This window comes from Sciurus vulgaris (genome assembly GCF_902686455.1).
Source record: "Sciurus vulgaris genome assembly, chromosome: 16".
NCBI classification, from domain to species: Eukaryota; Metazoa; Chordata; class Mammalia; order Rodentia; family Sciuridae; genus Sciurus; species Sciurus vulgaris.
Window position 1 is genome coordinate 33544057 of NC_136477.1, and position 17933 is coordinate 33561989.

General features: G+C 37.4%; 1 protein-coding gene across 1 annotated transcript in view; it reads left to right on the plus strand.

Annotated features, from left to right (window-relative positions):
• Positions 1–17933, plus strand: part of GADL1 (glutamate decarboxylase like 1) — a 506342-nt gene that overhangs the window by 188003 nt on the left and 300406 nt on the right. The window contains exon 3 of the mRNA XM_079113990.1: positions 13224–13334. The gene's annotated coding sequence lies outside the window, so the exon portion shown is untranslated. The remainder of the gene's footprint in view (positions 1–13223; positions 13335–17933) is intronic.

Below are 17933 nucleotides of genomic sequence, written 5' to 3' on the forward strand. Positions count from 1 at the left end.
AATTCCTATCTTCTGTAGCTTTGTGACCTTGAGAAAATTATTTAACCTCTCTGCACCTTCTTTATATCATATTTAATGAGGATAATAGTAATGTCATCTTCTTAGAGTTGGCATGAAGATTAAGAGACCTTTTGTATATCTCTATGTAGGTATAGTATAGGTCTAGACAAAGATAGAGATACAGATGCAATCTTAGATCTGTTCCCAGCACATAGAAGATTTTTACCAGATATTGTTACCATTCCTGCTGCTGTTATTATCAGTTTTCAAGATAGTAGTAGGAGGCAGTGTGCCCTATTAGAAAGAGCATGCTCAGGTTTTAGGGAAAGTGAGTTCTCACATCCTAGCCCTGCCACTTATTGTGTGGGGTTGGGTAACATAAATGACTTTGAGCCTCAGTTGCCATATTACTAAATGGGTTAATCTTGGTACAAGATATTCTACAGGAATAAGATACTTGTTCTACAGAATAAGATTTATAAAGTGCCTGGCACCTGTATATTAGCTCCTTCCTCCATCTTCAGAGGGCCACTAAATGACACTGAGTTTTACTTCTGTACATCTCTCTTTGTCCTCCCTCATTTTGAGGTGATAATATACATGATTTCCCTGGACCCAACCCAATCTAGTTCTGCAAAAGGACTGATAGATCAACAGAACTCAAATAATGGATTTGTAACTTAGTGGCAGAGAGATTGCCTAGCTTATGTGAAGCCCTGGGTTCTATCTCCAGTACCATAAAACAAAACAAACAAAATATCCCTTAAATAATGAAGCTGCTAGTACCAGCTGAACCTAGATAATTAATTTAGTGGCCATTATGTGCCTTAATAAATCTGTGAGACTGATCCTGTTTTCTTCTCAGAACCTCCTACTAGAAAGGCCAATTCCTGTCAGCCTGAAATGGCTTAATCTTAGTATTTCCCTGGCCTCAGAAGACACCCAGGACACAGCATAGCCATGATATTGCATGCTGTGTCAGGGGAGGCCTGGGCAGGTAAAGTGGGGTCACCATCTCAGGGGTCTTCCATCCTAGCTATATGCTGGAGTCACTCAGGAGCTCGAAAAAAAATTCCTAGGACCAGGATGCACTACAGCACAATACAGTTGAATTTTACAAACTATCCATGTGGTTTTGCTATCCAGTTAAGGTTGAGAAGAACAATTGTAGGCAATTCCACCCAGATGTTCACTCAGCAGGGAAAAGCTTTTGTAAAATCAATACTCTTAAATGGAACTTCATAATTATAATTATTTAGGTATTCTTGCTTTGTGTGTTACCAACCTATTTTTAGAATTCTAATAAACTTTATTGAGGTATTAATTTATACAGCATAAAATGCACCTATTTCAAGCATTTAGTTTGATGAATTTTGACAAATACATACTCTCATGTAATCATCACCACAACCATGATGTAGACTATTTGGATCATGTCAGAAATTTCCCTTGTGCCCCTTTGAGGTGATGCCCAACCCCAGTCTCTGTCTCAGTAAACCAATAATTTATTTTCTGTCATCATAGGCTAGTTCTCCTTTCAGTAGAAAGTCATGTTGATGGCATTACAATATAAGCATTCTTTGGTCTGACTTCTTCTGCTCAGTGTAGTGTTTTTGAAATTCATCCATATTATTATAGAATGTATCAACAGTGTATTCTTTTCATTGCTAAGTAGTAATGCATTCTATGAATATTTCACCATTTGTTTATACATCCACCTTTGGGTAGACAACTACCAATCAAATTTTAGTACCCTTTTTCACTGTAATTCTCTCCTTACTTTTTCTTTTACAGCTATTTTATAGCAAAAACGGGGAAGGTGATATTTCACCAGGGCCCAAATTTATCTATGAATTCCTGGGTTGTATTCAAACAACATACTTACTGGTAATTGGGCAAATGGTCCAATCACTCTCCCTGATGTAAAGTGGAGCTGCCCAGTTATACCATCTGTTTTCCTGAGCCCTCAGAGCCCCTGTTTATGTGAAGACACAGAGACTGCTTGCTGCCTAGGTCATTTTATTCAATATGGGTTGCTATTTATTCCACTATAATCAAGCTCAGTTATTCATAAAGAGCTGAAGTTACTTATGTCATAATCTCTCTTTGGTTTCTTACACTTAACTCTTGTATGTAATGATATTACAAGGAAAGAATGGAAAAGTTTAGCTTTGTAACTGATTTATAAAGCCTTTAAAATATCTCCAAGGTGCTAATTATTCCCCAGAAGTAGTTTTATAAAGATGACTTATTATATATATGCATGTATATTTTATAAGTATAATATGGGAAATATATCAAATAGATAGATGGATAGATAGATAGATGCGTTACAGAAGCCCCTCTTCATCCATGAGTTCCACATCTGCACATTTAACCAAATAAAAATCAAAAATATTTTAAAAATTCATTGGTATTCAACATACATATTATTCTCTAAACAATATGGATAACTATTTATATAGCATTTAGATTGTATATGTATTATACGTAATCTAGAGACCATTTAAAATTATAGGAGAATGTATGCAGGTTATATTAAACTGTTATATAATTTTTATGAGTGACTTGAGCATCCGAAGCTTCTGTGTATGAACTGATATAAATCCTGGTTCATCCCCAAGAATCACACTGGTAGAAAAGACCCAAAGAGGCAGAGTAATGGCTTTGGGAACTAAAAAGCAATATAAATACCTGCTGAAGTGCCAGATGGTAAACAGGAAACTACACAGAAGTTAGAATTATCAAATATTTTAAAGCAGTACTAAACTCAATGCAGTAAAGAAGAATACTCTTGAAATGAATAGAACAATAAAAGATCTCAATGTAAAATAAAAACTTACAAAAAAGAACCAAATATAAATTTGGGAAATAAAAAATAAGATATTCTAAATAAAACATTCATTCAATAAATATTAGAATAGTAAAAAATGAGTGAACTTAAAGATATAACAAGAAGAATTATTAGGTGTGGAGGTGTAGCTCATTGCCTAGAATGTATGAGACCCCAGGTTTGAGCCCCAGCATCACCATAACAATAAAAAACAAGCATGCAGATAAAACCCAACAATATTAAAGGGGAATTATCAAATTGTGGCACCAAATTTTCAAATTTTATCTTCTGTTAGGGGAGAGAACAGATTCAGAAAATTGAATAGAGCTTTGTGGACCTGTGGGGCAATATCAAATGACCTACTGTTAATGTTGCTGGAGTCCCAGAAGGATAACAGAGTGAGAATTTTGAAAAAAAAAAAAAAAAAAAAAAAAAAAAAAAAAACCAACTTGAAGAAATGTTGAAAACTTCCTGAATTTGAAGAAAGACATGATTTTTACCAAGAAAGCCAGTTAACCCCAAACAAGAAAAACTCAAAGAAAAATATTCAGAACTATTTGAATGATTATGGATTTCTCATCAGAAACCATGGAGGTTAGAAGGTAGTGTAACAACATGATAAAATAAAAAGAAAAAAGAAAATGATAAAAGAAATGATTCAATGATAAAAGAAAAAAAATCGGGGATTCAAGATGGCAGACTAGAGGGTGGCTGCGTTTCATGTTGCTCCAGGACTCAGGACTCAAGAACAGGAGATATAGAGAGACTTGGGACCAACTCAAAGCCACCGGGTGAGTCTCTCCTGTTGGGGAGGCATCCCGGACGGGACGGTAGCCCCGAACGCAGGGATCTTTGTGAAGTAGAGCTGCCCGGCGAGACACCCCTCCCCCCGCTGAGGTAGTGAACGCAGACAACTGGGAGCATCGGAGAGGAGGCCGATCAGCACAGTGCTGGGACTCGGAGCAACCCACCGGGGCTTTGGGAGGCTGCCCAAAGGAGGGAGTGTGCGGTGAGCTGTTTGGACTGAAAGCGACCACTCCTGAACACCAGGGGCTGCCCAGAGGAGAAGGAGAAGCACGGGCTCGGCACGTCGCTTGGACTTGGAGCAGCTGCACCAGGGCTCCGGGCGGCTATCTGGAGGAGCAGCGTGGTGAGTGGTTTGGACTCAGAGCATCCGCTCCTGAACACAGGAGGGTTGGCTGGAGGAGGAGGAGGAGGAGCACGGCGGGGTGCTTGGGCTCGGAGTGACTGCACCAGGGCTACGGGTGGCAGTGGGGATGAGGAGGTGCACAGTGAGTTCCTGGGACTTGCGACGAATGCACCAGATCTCTGGGTGACTGCCTGGAGGAGAAGGAGGTGCATGGTGGGTCACTTGGTCTTAGAGCGACCGCACGGAACACCAGGCGGCTGCCGGAGGAAGAGGCGTGTGGCGGGACACTGGTACTCGGAGCGACTGTAAGGGGCTCCAGGTGTCTGCTCAGAGGAGGGGCCGCACAGCCAGGCGATTAGGTGCAGAGCAGGGTCCCAGGACCTAGGCGGCTTCTTGGTGGAAGAGCCGCACAGACAAACTGAGGGGCAGAGCGAAGTCTCCAGGACTGCAGGCAGCTTCTCTGAGGAGAGGCAGCCTAAGGAGATTCGTCTGCGAAGGGGGAGGCTTCCAGGCCCAGGAGGTAGGTCCGGGTCCCTGGGAACATTGCAGAAGAAGGCTGCCCAGCCCAGGTGGTAGTTGTGAATTGAACGGAACCTCTAGGAGGGGAACTGATCAGTGAGACCTCCCCACCTGGTGAGTCTTCCCTGCCGGGTGAGGTTCTCCCACAAGGACTGTAAAACCAGAGACACAGGCCCAAACTGGCCTTGCATCAGCCCACATCCTACTTCCCCTTTGAATGACCATTTGTCAGCAAGTGAAGGTACCTCTGCCCACTAGCACGGAATATACCCCTCCGGAAGGCCACCACCCCTAGAGAGGCAGCTTCCTTGTGGAGCACCGCATTATCAACTTCCTCCAAGACTTCAGCCTACTGAAGGCTAAGAGGGGATACACTAGAAATCTTCAGGGACATTATAAGTCAATAGAGGAAATCTGCAATATCTCAGCAGTCCACTGTTACCTGAACGATATGAGAAAACAAGGAAAGAAAATGCTGCAAACAAATCTAGATGTTACATCAATAAAACCCAATGACAGCATGGCAGAAGAAATGACAGAAAGGGAGTTCAGAATGTACATAATTAAAATGATCAGGCAAGCAAATGATGAGATGCAAGAGCAAATGCAGGCACTGAATGATCACACCAATCGACAGTTAAAAGAGCAAATACAGGAAGCAAAAGATCATTTCAATAAAGAGTTAGAGATATTGAAAAAAAAAACAAACAGAAATCCTTGAAATGAAGGAAACAATAAACCAAATTAAGAACTCCATAGAAAGCATAACCAATAGGATAGAACACCTGGAAGACAGAACCTCAGATATTGAAGACAAAATATTTAACCTTGATAACAAAGTGGATCAAACAGAGAAGTTGGTAAGAAATCATGAACAGAATCTCCAAGAACTATGGGATATCATGAAAAGGCCAAATTTAAGAATTATTGGAATTGAGGAAGGCTTAGAGAAACAGACCAAAGGAATGAACAATCTATTCAATGAAATACTATCAGAAAATTTCCCAAATCTGAAGAATGAAATGGAAGATCAAGTACAAGAGGCTTATAGGACTCCAAATATACAAAATTACAACAGACCGACACCAAGGCACATTATAATGAAAATACCTAACATACAAAATAAAGACAGAATTTTAAAGGCTACAAGAGAAAAGAATCAAATTACATTCGGGGGGAAACTAATACGGATATCAGCAGATTTTTCAATCCAGATCCTAAAAGCTAGAAGGGCCTGGAACAACATTTTTCAAGCCCTGAAAGAAAATGGATGTCAACCAAGAATCTTATACCCACCAAAACTTACCTTCAAATTTGATGATGAAATAAAATCCTTCCATGATAAACAAAAGCTAAAAGAATTTACAAAAAGAAAGCCAGCATTACAGAACATTCTCAGCAAAATATTCCATGAGGAAGAGATGAAAAACAATAATGTAAATCAGCAAAGGGAGGAACTACCCTAAAGGAATAGCCAAATAAAGGAGAAACCAAGTTGTGTCAAAAAACCAAAATGAGCCAAATGACCGGGAATACAAATCATATCTCAATAATAACCCTGAATATTAATGGCCTGAACTTATCAATCAAAAGACATAGACTGGCAGATTGGATCAAAACGAAAGATCCAACAATATGTTGCCTGCAAGAGACTCACCTCATAGAAAAAGATACCCATAGACTAAAGGTGAAAGGATGGGGAAAAACATACCATGCACATGGACTTAGCAAAAAAGCTGGGGTATCCATCCTCATTTCCGATAATGTGGAATTCAAGTCAAAGTCAGAAGGGACAAAGAAGGACATTACATATTGCTTAAGGGAACCATAAATCAGCAAGACATAAAAATCATAAACATCTATGCCCCAAACAGTGGCTCATCCATGTATGTCAAACAAATCCTTCTCAATTTCAGAAACCAAATAGACCATAACACAATAATACTAGGTGATTTTAACATGCCTCTCTCACCACTGGACAGATCTTCCAAACAAAAATTGAACAAAGAAACCATAGACCTCAATAACACAATCAATAATTTAGACTTAATGGACATTTATAGAATATACCATCCAACCAAGAGCGAATACACTTTCTTCTCAGCAGCACATGGATCCTTCTCTAAAATAGACCATATATTATGCCACTAAGGTAAAGTAAGCAAATACAAGAAGATAGAGATACTACCTTGTATTCTATCAGATCATAATGGATTGAAATTAGAAATAAATGAAAGAGTAAAAAACAGAAGCTACTCCAACACCTGGAGATTAAACAATATGCTATTACATGATGAATGGATAACAGAAGATATTAGGAAGGAAATTAAAAAATTCTTAGAGGTAAATGAGAACAAAGAAACATCATATCAAAATCTTTGGGACACTATGAAAGCAGTACTTAGAGGAAAATTTATTTCATGGAGCGCATTCAATAAAAGAATTAAAAATCAACAAATAAATGACCTAACACTACAGCTCAAAGCCCTAGAAAAAGAAGAACAGACCAACACCAAAAGTAGTAGAAGACAGGAAATAGTTAAACTCAGAGCTGAAATCAACGAAATTGAAACAAAAGAAACAATACAAAAAATTGACAAAATAAATAGTTGGTTCTTTGAAAAAATAAATTGATAAACCCTTAGCTACTCTAACAAAGAGAAGACGAGAGAAAACCCAAATCACTAAAATTCGGAATGAACAAGGAAATATCACAACAGACACGATTGAAATACAAAACATAATTAGAAGCTATTTTGAAAATCTATATTCCAACAAAATAGAAAATTTCAAAGACATCAACAGGTCTAGAGACATATGAATTGCCTAAACTGAATGAGAAGGACATACACAATTTAAATAGAACAATTTCAAGTAATGAAGTAGAAGAGGTCATCAAAAGCCTACCAGCAAAGAAAAGTCCAGGACCAGATGGGTTCTCAGCCGAGTTCTACAAAACCTTTAAAGAAGAGCTCATTCCAATACTTCTCAAAGTATTCCATGAAATGGAAGAGGAGGGAACCCTCCCAAACTCATTCTATGAAGCCAATATTACCCTGATACCCAAACCAGACAGAGACACATCAAGGAAAGAAAATTTCAGACCAATATCATTAATGAACATTGACACAAAAATTCTCAACAAAATTTTAGCAAATCGCATACAAAAATATATTAAAATGATAGTGCACCACAATCAAGTGGGTTTCATTCCAGGGATGCAAGGTTGGTTCAACATCCGGAAATCAATAAATGTAATTCACCATATCAATAGACTTAAAGTCAAGAATCACATGATTATTTCAATAGATGCAGAAAAAGCATTTGATAAAATACAGCACCCCTTCATGCTCAAAACACTAGAAAAAATAGGGATAGTGGGAACATTCCTTAACATTGTAAAGACCATTTATGCTAAGCCCATGGCTAATATCATTCTAAATGGTGAAAGACTGAAAGCATTCCCCCTAAAAACTGGAACAAGGCAGGGATGCCCTCTTTCACCACTTCTATTCAACATCGTACCTGTTAATAATCCTCTCTCTCTCTCTCTCTCTTTTTTTTTTTTTTTTTTTTGGTGGTACTGGAGATTGAACTCAGGGCCTTGTGTTTGCAAGGCAAGCACTCTACCAGCTGAGCTATCTCTCCAGCTCAATAATCCTCTCTCTACATACCTTCCCCATACCCTTCCCAGCCTAAAGTAACCATTCTTCTACTCTACTTCTATGAAACAACATTTTTTGCGTCTGCATCTAAGTGATAACATTCATTGTCTCTGTGTACCTGATTTATTTCTTTTAGTAGAATACCCTCTAGTTCCATCTATGTTGCAAGTGACAGGATTTGTTAGTTTTTATGGTCAAAAAATATTCCATTGGTATACCACATTTTCTTTATCAATTGATGTACACCTAGGTTTATTTCATATCTTAGCTGTTTTGAATAGTGCTGAGATAAAAATGGATGTGCAGGTATTTCTTCAAAATACTGATTTTATTACCTTTACATACATACCCAGGAGTGGAATTGCTGGATTATATGGTGGTACTGTTTCTGTTTTTTGTTAATAATCTCTACGGTATTTTCCATAGTAGCTGTACTAATTTACTTTTCAACCAACAGAGTATGAGAGTTCTCCTTTCCGTGCATAATCACCACCATTCACTATTTTTGTTTTAGTACAAAAACCTTCTGACAAATAAAAATCCTTGCACAAATATATCTGTTGGAAAATTCTACCAGATATTTGAAGAAGAAATTATACAATTTCTACAAAATTTCTTCCAGAAACTAGAACAGAACATTTTCTGAGAAAAGTATTGCCTGATACTAAACCAAAGCAAATGTATTACATACCAATACCACTATGAATATAGATGTGATAATCTTCAATAAAATTTTAGCAAAGAAAATCCAATATTATATAATAAAGAAAAGAAGTTTGATTAAGTAGAACTTATTCCAAGCATATAAGGCTAATTTAACATTAGAAAAATTAATGAATAGAATTCACTCTACTAACAGACTATTGAAGAAAAATTCTTTGAACATATCAATACATTCAGAAAAAGTACTTGTAAAAATTCAACATCCATTCATGATAACAGGCTAAGAACAGAAGTGAATTTCCTTAATCTGTGAAGGGCATCAGGAAAAGCTTATCAGAAAACATAAACCTAATGGCAAAATTCTGAATGCTTTTCTCTTATGATTAGGGGCAAAGCGAGGATCTCTGCTTTTGGAATTCCTATTTGCCATCATACTGGAAGTCCTAGGCAGTACCAGAGATGGTGAAAGAAATACAAGATATACAAGTTGACATGGGTGAAATAAAACTCTTTTCAGAATTGGCATGATAATCTATGCATACTATCCAAGGAATCTGCAAAAAATGGTCTAAAACTAATATTTGCATTTTAGTAATTTCATAGAATATGGGATCAATACATAATTTTTAAACATATTTCAGTGTTCTAGTGAATAACAATTGGAAATCAAAATTAAATGCAATAGTAAATAAATCTGTGCAGAATCTCAATGATGAAAGCTACAACACACCACTGAAAGAGAATGAAGAACTAACTAAATGGAAAGATGTTGGCCATCTTTTCATGTGTTTATTTTTCCTGTGAATATCTCTTTGAAAAATATCTGTTCATGCTTTCTGCCTATTTTCAGGCTGGTTGTTTTTTTTCATTGTTGATCTTTGAGGGTTTTGTGTAAATTCTAGATGTTTATCAGTTACTTTTAAAGTTTATATGACAAAGAAAAGGAACTAGAATAGCTAAAATAATTTGGCAAAAGAATAAAGTTGGAAGACTTGCAATAGTTTTAATAAGTATTCTAATGTGTCAGAAATCAAGATAATGTGGTATTTGTGAAAAGACACACATAGATCAGTGAAATTGAAAGAGGGTCCAGAAATTAACCCACACAAATTTTGCAAATTAACTTTTACAAAGATGGAGGTAATGAAATAAATAAAGGCTAATCTTTCCAATAAATGGTGGTTGACATCTGTATGGACATCTGTATGCTGAGTGGGGAAAGTCCCATGTATGTGTTTATACTTTATATAAAATTAACTCAAAATGGATCATTGTCCTAAATGTAAGGTGTTACACTATGAAGTTTCTAGGAAAAAGATAACAGAAAATATTTGTGATTTTGAATTAGACCAAAACTAAACACTAAAGCAGAATCCATGAAATAAGATCAGCTGGACTTCATTAAAAATTGAAATTTTTTTGCTCCATTAAAAACACTTATAAGAGAATGAAAATTGAAGCTATAGTCTGGAAGACAGTATTTGTAAATCACATATCTACAAGGAACTTGTATTTGGAATACATAAAAAATTCTCAAAACTCAATGATTTTGGGATTCTACATCATGTGTAACAAGAAGAATGAGAAATTAATATATATATATATATATATATATATATATATATATATATATATCTCAAAGTGCATTCCACTGTCAGGTATAACTAATTAAAACAAATTAAAAAATTTAAAATAAAATGAATTCTGGATTCAAAAAATCAGGTGTTATAAAAATAATAAAATGACTTTTTGGCATGGGGAAAAGTAAAATGAAAAATGAGTATAAGGAAATACAAAGAAAGGAAGTGTTAATGGTGATGGTGTGTGGAAGGGCTGAAAGCATGGAGAAACCACTTCAAAGAGTTCTCAAAAGAGTCCCCACAGTTACTGTTGACATCCCCTGTTCACACCCAGCTGTCAGTGAGAGACAGGACAATGCAAAATTTCACCAGAACTACCATAAGTAGTCAGGTCTCAGTTACTAAGGGAAATAAAAGGAACAGTGGAAATTGGGACAGCAACTGGAAAACTGACAAGTACCTAATGTGAAGCCATCTCTGAGCAATACATTCAGAGCAGAAAGCAATATGCACTATTTATGCCTTTCATAAGTTGTGGAAATGAGGTTAAAATCACTAACAAAAAAACAAAAATAAATGTCAGATAAAATTTTATAAGTTTATGCAGGGTTTCATAAAGCATACAGAAAAAAATACAGTGGGCAAAAATAAACATCTCTGAATTCTTGAAAGATACAAGACAAGATCCAAAGTAATTCCTCAGAATATCCAGCTTTTTTTCTAGCTTTACAAATAAAACCACAGAAACAAAATGAATATATTCCATTTTGTCCTTTTTGAGTATTGAAAACAGTTTTAACCAAAATATAGAACCATATCTTCTTGACTTAGTCTTTTCAACAGTTCAAATACCAATTCATTTTGTTTTAATTAATCTAATCTGTGTGTTGGGAAAAAATAAAAGTAAGATCGCTTTAGTAAAAAATATTACAATAGTACATATATATATACACATGGACACATAGATTCATACTAAATCTATTTTTATAAAAACAACTTACACATGAATTTTTATGATTAATGAAAAAGAGCCTAAATCACTTATCTGGAATTATCGTACTTACAGTATGTGTAGAAAATTATCCAGTTTCCTTGCTTTTTGCCTATCAAATACCATCATCAATCACATGGAAATATTTGCTGCCTAGATAAATTTCTTCTGCCTGCATTCTTAAATTGTTTTCCAGTCTCCAATTCAACAACCCATATTCCACATAGCAGAAAAAGTAACCTTTAAAAACATAAATCATAGTTAGGCAGAGTGGCCCCTGGCTGCAGCTACTTGGAATGTTGAGGCAAAAGGATCGGTTGAACACAGAAGTTGTTTAGAGTTTGGGGCAAGCCTGGGCAACAGAGGGAGGCCCCACCTCTTAAAAAAATAGATAGATAGATGATTATATATCTATAATCTATATCTATCTATCTAATCTATATATCTATATATATGGATAATGTCACTCCTCCACATAAATATGATCCATTATATTTCCTTCTACACTTAAAACCGTAAATTCTTACCATGGCCATATAAAAATCTCATTCACATGTAAGTATCCTCTCTGATTTCCAACCACATTTCTGATACCTCTTGGCTCCTGGCTGACCTGATTTCTCAGTCTGTCTCAGATCAAGTAGTTTCCCTCATAGAGGACTTTTTGACTTTTCAATGTCCCTCAGCTTGCTTAACCTAACTCAGCATCACCCATTATTTTTCAGGCAATTTGATAATATTACAAAAAGAACATTCATATGTTACTATTTTCTTTTTTTCCCACTGGGATGGTTAATTTTATGCATTAATTGCACCGAAGTTTTAATCAAACACTAGATGTGCTGTGCAGTTTTTCTTTTAGATCTGATTAACATTTTAAAAATTTTATTGGTTCTTCTTAGTTATACCTGATTCTAATTAGGACCCCATTCTTGTGTGTGGGAAGAAGAGAAGTTCAGTAGAATAGACAAAGGGGTATGAAAGGAAGGGATTGGGGATAAGATCAAGAAAGACATAGAATGGATCTCACATAATTTTTCTAGGTACACATATAAAAAATACCGAAGTGACTCCCACCATCATGAAGTTAAATTTGTACTTACCATATGACTTTATTATCCCCTCCAAGACTTATGATTATATCAGTTTAACTCAGTTGCCCAGTATCGGAACCCCAAATGTCTTTCATCTAGCAAATAGACAAGCAAACTGTCTTATAATCATACAATGGAGTACTACCTAGCAACAGAAAGTAATGAACTATTGATGGAAGTAAAAATTTAGATGAACCTTAAAGGTATTCTGATAGTTGTAGGAAACCTGTCTCAAAAGGCAACATATAATCCTCTTTCTATGTCATTCTGGAGTAGACAAAACTATAGGATGAGAGAGCAAATTAGTAGTTGCTAGGATTCCAGGGTGAGGCAGATTTGAATATGAAAGGGAAGCACAGAGGAATTTTTGGAGGCAATGAAGTTTTCTGTACAATATGGTAATGGTGATACTGGTCAAAGCTAATAGGATCATATACTCCCTGAAAAAGTGAATTTCACTATGTGTGAATTTAAAAAATAATATTTGCAATGGCAAGCTAAATCAGTCTGTTGCCCTCAACCTTTCTCTCTACTTCTTATTTTCTCACCAATTCTATGTAAGTAGAAAACTGGAGCAGGGAGAGAAGAGAGATGCCACAAGTCACTGGCCTAGCAGGAGAGCGGTTGTTATCTTCGCTCCTCTGCAGGGTGCTCTATGAGGGAGATGTGCAGTTGGGTTTCTATCTGTAGCACATTTGCTGACTCTGTTGCCCTGTACTTTTGAGCAGGTGGAGAGGAGACCTATGGAGAGATTTCAGCATGGAGAGAGAAGGCAATCACAGAATGCCCTGCATCTCTGCTGTAGTTGAGAACAATAGAGTGGAATGAATTCACCACCGGTATGGCTGAGTTGTTTTCTGCTACCTATCCAAAAGGAATGTCGGCCATGTAAGAGGACCTTAGTAGTAGGTGGACATGGGAACTGGCATTAAGAAAGGCATGTCGAATAGGTTTGAGAAAGAAATTAATGATGCAGTGGTTCGTAGCTGTTGTAACTGGCAATGCAGTTCCAGGGCTGGTGACAAAAATGGATTAATCAAAATGAGAGGCATGGCTAATGGAAAGTCAAGGGATTTAGTCTTTATCTTGTCTTAGTTCCTATAAAGCATTTAAACTGATATTCTGCAGGCAATTAAAATATAGGTTTTGGAAGGATTGGGTAAGAGAAAAGATTTAGAGTGGCTTATTTTTCAGCACCATGTTCTCTTTACAGTCTTCAGGTGGGAACTATGTTCCTTTGTCTCAGTCACATTGACCAGCCCTTTATGGTTCCTTTCTTCTTCCATCATGGTTCCTCTTAGTACTATGCAAAGCAAACAAACAGGCAAAACCACAACTAACACAAACAAATTAAACAAACAACTTTCCCCTGAAAATATCCAAACTAAAAAAATAATAGAAACAACCACCCAGAAGATGGGACAGGGTACTGGGTCTCAGATAGCTGTGCTGTGACTGCCCTTCCCTCACCATTCTTACCTACTTCCACATCTTTACTGCTAAATAAAATATATGATTGAAGTTTTAAAAAAGATTGGACAATTAAAATTGCTGAAGAGTTGAGAAGTGTAAAAGCTGTCCAAACTAAGCAACAGAAAGGGAGACTGGTCAAAGAGAATGACTGAGAAAAATCAAGTAGTTTTCCATGGACCTGCTTGTATAGATGGTTTTGCATCATGCTCTTTTTGAAGGCTCTAGTCGTGGCAAATGAAAAGCAACCCTCCTTTCAATTCATTGCTACCTGGATTGAGAAAACCTCATAGTCTAGGATACAGTGCTGGGTGGAATGAGTGTTTCACAGAACAAGGGATTACAAGATTGATTCCACCGTGGGAGCACTTGGAGGCAATATGTCTGGTATATAAACCAGGTTTGCCCTTGACTTTTAGGGCATTAAGCAACACATTGATAATGTTAGCTTGCCTAATAAATCCTAGCTTTGAAGGCAAGAATTGAAGTTCATCGAGTGTTCATGATCTGCCAGGACTATGAACTCTGATTGTACTCTGCTTTGTATAATTCCTACCATGTAAGGTAACAATCTAAGAAGATGAAAACTTATGTAAAAAGACGAAGTTACTATCCAGTGTTATATAGCTATTAATATTAGTGCTAAGATTCTGTCTTACTTTAAAACTATGCCTTTTCTACTATTCTAGAGAGTAACACAACTAAAGCAGAGTATCTTTAGTAATCCATTTAAAACAATGATTTTCTTTTTACCCATTACCACCTCTGATCTAGCTCTCTTCTTCCTTTCACCAAATTTATTGGTACAGGGCCACTGAATCAGCCAAGAGCTTTCTAAAGGTTTGGGGATGAAAGGTTTCACCCAGTGCTAAGTGTTGGGACAGTTTGTTGTTTTCTCAGCTGAGCAGCAGATAAAGTATGTGTTTTGCATTTATGGAGATTCCTATCTAAACAGGAGGATGATGCAGCAGGTCCTTATGTTCATCTGATGTTTCCCACAGGAAAGGAGCATGACAAAGTAGTTGATTCACTCCCTTCATCTCTCATCAATTTTGGCACAGCCACTGTCTGTGTATTGCCTGTATCCCCTCAGCGCTCACAATTCCTACATGCAAGAATCATTTTTTCTACAAACACCTGTGACTCACAGCCTGAAGGCTTGCTCTGATGGCAGGAGCAAGCTCAGCCTGCGCTGGGGCAGGCTGGAAGTGCCAGGGAGTTCATGCCCTCAGGGGCAGGTCTCTACCAATTATGCAGTTCTTGGAAAACAAACACTTCAACTTCCTCCATCCCTTGAATGGGACACTTTGAAATGGTTTTTACACAGTCTCCCAGAGAATTCCTGCTGGATTGAGCCCCCTGCACTCACAGCAATCTTCTGCTGCTTAATGCATTCTAATACACGAGTTTCCTTTTCTGCCATTTCACTTTCCCTTCACCACACCAAAGTTTCCTGGGATTATTTCCTTCCAGTCTTTGTCTCAGGGTCTGCTTAGTGGGAATCCACCCTAAGTCACAGAATGGCAGAAATTCCCCCATCATTAAAATCCGTTTTTGTCTCTTACACTTGCTTTATGTTTGTAATCATGTTATGTTAAATATGCATACAATGAAATTACCTTGTTTACACAGTGTCTTGTTACTGCTTGCAAGTTGTGTTTTCCTTCTGTCATTTCTGTATCTTTCCAGGTATACTCGTGAAGACATTTACACAGCCTGCATATATTGGACAATTTTCCCTCTTCTTTTGTTCTTCAGTGCCTCATTGTGCCAATAACCTCTTTTGGTTCACCTGATCCCAGGAAGCTATTTCAAATTGTTTGAAAGGTTTCCAGTGGGGGATTATATGCTCTCTCCTTCCTCTTATTATGCTATGGCTAAATGGATATAACAGAGCAACAGATTTGGGCTGATTGTCCCTGATCATTCATAATCAAAGCAGATGGGCAGTGGTGGACAGCAGAGAGAAGCGAAGTGGCATCTGTCTAAAGAGAAAGTAATGATTTGGCAAGGTTGAGTTCTACCTTTTTGGAGAGGTGGCAGGGGTAGGGGGATGGGAGCTATGCTTCTTAGAATATAAAGGGAAGTAGAGTAACTGCCAGGAAGCACTGTGGATGTGTGTCAGTGTTTCATGCAGTAAGTGATCCTGTGCAGGCAAATGCTGTGACAGTGACTCCACCTCAGAGAGAAGTAGATTGTTCATAATTACTTTTGGGCAAAAATAACTAAACAACAGTCATAATTGCTAATAGTTCAGGGATGTATGTGTGTGTATGTGAGAGAGAGAGCTTTGATTCTTTCTCTTGGGGCTGCTTCCTGTCATTCCTCCTTGGTAACTGGAGGGCATGTGAAAAAAAAGCAAAGTTTGGAAGTGGGACAGGTACAGTTCTGATTCTCAAACTCTTAAGGAGTAGATTTGTTGTTCCAGCTTTCCTGTGAGGTGAGCCTGTGGTGACTGAATAATCCCCGCACAAGATGTTCACCTCTTAACCCCCAGAATTTATGGATATTACTTTCTGTGGCAAAAGGGCCTTTTTTTTTTTTTTTTTTTTTTTTTTTTTTTTTTTTTTTTTTTTTTTACAGATAGGCAAAGGATTTTGAGATGGGACATTATTTTGCAGATGCCAATATTTTAATGAATGAATGGATAAAGCAGGGAAATTTCATCAGATGCAGCTCAGCGTAACAAAAATGGGCACTCAGTGTAATGAAAATGTCCTTGTAAGAAGGAGGTAGAGGGAGTTCTCACCACAGAAGAGGAGCATGTGTTGTGGTCATAGAGCAGCGACTGGAGCGATACCATCACAAGGGAAATACTGCCAGGAGCCACCAGAAGCCAGAGGAGGCAGGGGACACCTTCTCTCTAAGACCTTCCAGAGGATCCTGTTTTGCTGATCCCTTGATTTTAGCCTTGTAAGTCTCATTTGAAACTTTTATCTGAAGAACTCTAAGAGAAGAAAATGTATGTTGTTTAAAACCATTAAATTTGTGGAAATTTGTTAGTAGCAACAGAAATCCAAAAAAGAATCCCCGAACAGCTGCACCCACTTGAGTTTTACCAGATCACTGATAAACTGTCATGTGAACTGTGCAGGGATTTTTTTTTCTCTCTTGCTTCTCAGTTTTGACTTGTTTGCTCTTATCATTGCTGAAGACTTATGGCAGATATTCACAGCTACTGCTTAACACAATGAAAGCTGTGTTGGTTGGATGGTTAATGGAGACTAGAAGCTGGGGGTTTTGCCTGAAAGGGAAAGTGGTCTGGGAAAGAGGCCCACATCTCTTTCACGTAAAATAGTGATGGGCCGCTTACTGGTCTTGGCACTTGGACTAAGGTGCCCAAAGTGACCATGTGTAAAAGTAAATCCAACTTAAAGACACTCCAGTCTTACAAATCTGGCTAAAAGTGTTTGATAAGATTAAAAGGATCTCTGTATTACTAGAGTTCCATCCATGAAGATCAAGGTCCATTTGGTGAATTCTGCATGAAGCTAGATTTCACTGCATGGGCAAGGATAGGAGGGTGGGTTAAAATTTTGAAACTATACTGCTTTTTTTTCTGTCCTCAATTTCCCTTAACACTCTTTTAAGCATAATGATAGCCAAAGTATGCCAGAGAATTTATTATATGCCCATAATCATATATATTATCCAAATTAATACAACAAGCCAACAAGAGGATTATAATTGGACCCTGGTTTACAGTTGAGACTTGATTAGGTTAGGCACATTGTCTAGATTATAGGGCCAGAAAGCTGTAGAGCTGGGATTCATTTGAACCTAAATCTGCGGAACACAGGAGTCTGAATCTAACTGATGGACCACACAGCTTCTCCTGGTTCAAGAAGACTGAAGTGACTGAGGGCTCTTCTTTGCAATCTCCTTCTCATTTCCTAGATACCACTCTTCGATCAGCATTAGAGAACACCTAGGATGGAAGGATTAGAGGGCACTAGTTTATGCTATTC